Genomic DNA, 4,832 nt, shown 5'->3' on the forward strand with positions numbered 1-4,832 from the left:
CGCATGCAGAAACGTGTACACATATACAAATTTACGCAACTACCCAAGTCGGTGTGTGTATGTGTGTGTGTGTGTGTGTGTGTGTGTGTGTGTGTGTGTGTGTGTGTGTGTGTGTGTGTGTGTGTGTGTGTGTGTGTGTGTGTGTGTGACTTCGCCACTGTTTTCTCATTCGTTTTGATTGTCTGACTGGACTACTACTTCTTCCATATTGTTCCAAAAATTAACAAATATGTACAGAAAAACACATTATTCTATAATCTTTAAACATTATTTTTTTAATTCATTCCATTCCTTTGTCCATTTCCCGTCAGAAACTGAAAAGTGTTCTTTGTTGGTTTTGTCCATTCCACTCCTAATTCTGTAATTATCAATTGTATCATCTCTTTCTTCTAATTTTGGTAGTTCTGACTTGTTTAGTTCATTTTCATATCTTTTATCTAGTCTAGACGGCTCTATACCACGGCAACGAACTTCAATCTATGACGAATCGGATTTTTGAAATTTTCCGTCATCTCTTCACCCATGTAATGAAATTCCACTCCTAATTTGTCAACGATTAATATGTAGCTTTTGTGATTTCCCATTCCAAACCCATCTGGGTCCTTTTGCCCTTTCTCTTTATTGTTTCTTTAACTATATTATAGTTTAAAGATGGCTTGTTCTTACTTCTACATATTTTAATAGCTTGTATCATTTTGTATTGAAATTCAATCCACATTTATTCCACCCATTTATACTACTAGGCTTCCCTATAACAACTTGCAATGACTCTTATCTTTCACGTTCTTTATACATACAGTACATACATATATCAAAGGCTTTTCCCCCTTACACGGGGGGTAGCCACGTTCTTTATGATATTGGTATAACCAACAAATGCATTGATTTAACGATTGGTCACACAATACCGCAATTTTTTTTTATCATATCCTCGATTGGTGTTTTCATATTTGTAATTTCAGGTTTCCTTTCTCTCATTTCTATATTATTTACATTCATGATTTCGTCCTTAATATCACATCGCATACCGTCTCATCTCCTATGTCTCTTTTCTTCAAACTGTATTTCCTACTTCTCGTTTGGATATCCAGTTTTTTTTTTGTTTTTTTTTAGTTTTCTTGTATTACACCTTTCTAATTCTCTCTCTTTCACGAAATCACAGAACTAACGTATCCAATATTAAACCATTTACATTCTAGACATTTTATTACTGCCTTTGCATTTTAATTTTCATTATGGATTCTTTTGCTACTGAATCCTTTTGTATAGATTTTCAAATCAACTCACAAGGAACAACCCACTAAGTCTTTAGCTCCCTCTCAGAAATTAATGTTTTCATGTTGTGATTTTAATATCCTTTTCTTTTTTCAAAAGAACTACCCACATTTTTTAATGAAAAGGTAGTTCGTGTGTGTGTTTGTCCGTGTGTGTATGTGCATTCACCTTGGTCTTTGGATCACGTGCTGGACTCGTGATTGACAGCTATATCCCTCTCGGAAGAGAGCTCAGAGCTCGTATGACCGATCTATGGGTAATGCTGTGACCTCACACGCACACACACACACCCAACTCCCCCCCCCACGAGAGTTGGAGTAACGACTCGCAACACAGCGATACTGAAATTATTTCAGCCCTGGGCGGGATTCGAACCTAGACCACCGTAGTGAATGCCGAGAACTCTACCAACCGCGCGCGGGTGTGTGTGTGTACTTCAGTGAGTTAATAATATCAGATTCTTTAGTAGTAAGTTCAGCCTTGTTGGAGTAGATTCGTTTCCTTGTTGTCTTCTATTCAGGGGTATAGCCTTGTTCTTATCCATGTTCATCCCAATATCTATGGTGTTATACCAGGGGCTTTAACTAACATATTTCAAATTCTCCTGATGTACCTCCTTACAATTAAAGTCACCCACCAGATTCAAAATTGTTCTTCAAGAAGGAAGATGTCTCTAATAAAAGTACTTGTCATATGCCGTCATTACATATCCTCCCTGGTTATAATTCTCTAATATATTTCCTAAGCCTTTCTTTTGCTCGATATCACTTCATCTACTTTTACACACTTATGCAACCATCATCACGGTCCCAGTTCTCTTCCCTGTCATGATTCCAGACTGTGTATCTACTGTTTCTTACTTGTAGATCTACATTTCTTGGTAGCTTGGTCCAAGCTAAAGAATATAAAGTTTCTTCATTGTTAGGTAAACTGTCTCTAGTCCAGTTTTAAGGCTATTTGACTGATTTGATCAAATTGGGACCCCAGGCCTCAAGTGGACCCATCGCGTAAATGTCTGAGCAGAGATCACTATTACGGACTTCGTCTGGTAAGAAAATAATACTGTGTGCCTTATAAAGTGAGGTATTTGTCAGACAACTCGTGAAGTTATTGCCTTTAATTAATCGTATTATCTCTGTGAAATAACTCTGCCATGGGGAATGGTGTTAACCATTGCTATGCCGGTCCCAAGCCCGGATAAAAGAGGAGGGTTGGTGTGACAGGTCTAAGAAACCGGCAACGTAAAACAATTTTTTGCTCGAGAAACGCATAGTCAGCCTCGGAACAGACGGATATTTGTGAAATATTTCTAGGATATGTTTTCGATTAACCTACTGGTTATCAGCCTCCTTTGTCTCCCTAGCCAAAATTTTTATATTTCGTATTCTCTTGACCCAGTAAGATAGATATATCCCAGAGCTGATGAAACATCTATTATTATTAAGATTAAACCAGGCCATAGGTTAATCAATAAGAGAACTTTTATAATGAGATTGTAGAATAGAGACCTTACTATAATTTTTCTAATTGGGTCCCGAAATTTCTAGGAACTGTCCTGGGCTGTCCACATATGCACATACTACACTCACTTATTTCCACTGTCTCCTGTAGAGTCTCACTATTCTCTCTAATATAAATCTTCACTCTTACCTCATTTGCAAGCTCCCTTGTTATCTCTCTTTTTTTCCTCAGTATTATCTTTCCCCATCAAGGTATTCTTGGATTTATCTTTGTCTGCTAAACTCCAAGACCTGCTAATTACCTCGTTTTCCGTGATTTGTGACCTGAACTTGATTTTTAACGGAAGCTCTCTATTCATGATTTACAGGTCTAGCCTGAATATATTTTCAATCTGATCATTTGAGTTTGAATCATCCCCCTGAATTATGGAAATAATTTCTCCAGCAATTTGTCTTCCCTTTTTTTCCATCCATGAAGTAATATGGGTTTCTTTCAATTCTACCACTGCATATTCTTTTTTCATCTAATATTTCCTGCCATGATATTCTTTGATTTTTAGGACTATCATTGTTCGTTCTTTTATTCTACTTGTTTCCTTTTTTCTGCTGTTCCATATCTTTTTTAAAGTCTACTGGTTCCTTTCCCTAATTTGATAATTATATAATGAGCTTTTCTTAATATCCATCATTTGCTGTGTAATTCATTTGATTTGTTTCTCCTAGTATTAATTCCTTTATTCCATTAAAATAAATCCATTTTATTTGATTTTATGTTTGAACAAGATATTTTGACTTTATGAACAACACTATATTTTTTCAATCTCTGATTTAGTCTAAAAAAATTGAAGTTAGATTTGATCAAAGATTCTTACATCTAGAAGAATATCACTTCTTCATTTGTTATTCTTTTATAATTTGGATGATTTTTCCATTTATTGCTCTCATTTCTAACTCCTGCTGGTTTACCAAGAATACATTCTTTGGCTGGAAAATTTTCAAAACCAGTCATATGTTTTTTGGAAGTAAACAAAGACAACCTGGCATGCCCACGGACTTTTGTTTTATGTAGATGTTTGGTTTAGTTAGGCGCATACCTACGTAGATGTCTCTTGCTAGGCGTACCATATATGGTAATCCACGTATTTATAAACTAAACTATCCTCCGCACCGATTTTTTTATTTTATTTTTTTATTTCTTTATTATTATTTTTTTTTTTTGTCCCCGTTTCACAGCTGGTATGAAAGTCCCATAGAAAAAACAAAATCTTCTTGGAGCGGCTACCTAACCTTCCTGTCGCCTTCTCTTTCAACTTGTGTGAGTGCGTATGTGTGTGTTTATGTATATGCGTATATACGCTTCTAGCTTCATGTAAAGACGTTTCATACTAGCCACCATAAGCTAATAGTGAAAGTGCTATAACACACTGGTGCCATATCTGATACTTAAGGTGTCACAAGTAGATATGTTGGCGACTGTACAAATGGCAACTATCTAGCCTCGTAAACTTAGGAATCATTGAGTGATTCGCCACGCCCATTAAAGAATGTAACTTGACGCGGCTGTCTGGGTATTTCAGGCAAAGGATACAATATGTTCCTTGACTCTACTTCCGCGAGACCCACAAAGGTCAATTAGATGTTTAATGAATTCTATTCTGATAGGCAACAGGGGATTATTTTCAGCTGTGGGGACGCATCATGACATGACATGGTTTAGAAATAAATTTCGAATTATTTGTGATAGCATGAAAATCATTCTCATTCTATTTCCCGAGGATTCTTCTCAAATGGGTTAAATTGTCTAGGGTCAAGAAGCATTTTCCAGTTATTGAATGTTTAAATCTAGTGATATTAAACTAGTAATGAAAAACTATTGAGTGGTCACATATAGTAATGTTAAACTAATAATGTTATACTAGTAATGTTTTTTGTAGATTTTATTCTGGCTATGGAAAAATTAATTTCATTCAACTTTTCGGGCAGGTTGTAAAGACTGCATTATCTTCCCAATTTGTTCCTACAACTTAAATAGTTTGGATTTGGAAGAAAACTTGTAAAGTATAAAATAAGTGTTAAAAGTTTTTCTTCGGAATAACT

Source organism: Oratosquilla oratoria, unplaced genomic scaffold (genome assembly GCF_046742065.1).
Source record: "Oratosquilla oratoria isolate Oo_2021 unplaced genomic scaffold, ASM4674206v1 SCAFFOLD124, whole genome shotgun sequence".
Taxonomy (NCBI): domain Eukaryota; kingdom Metazoa; phylum Arthropoda; class Malacostraca; order Stomatopoda; family Squillidae; genus Oratosquilla; species Oratosquilla oratoria.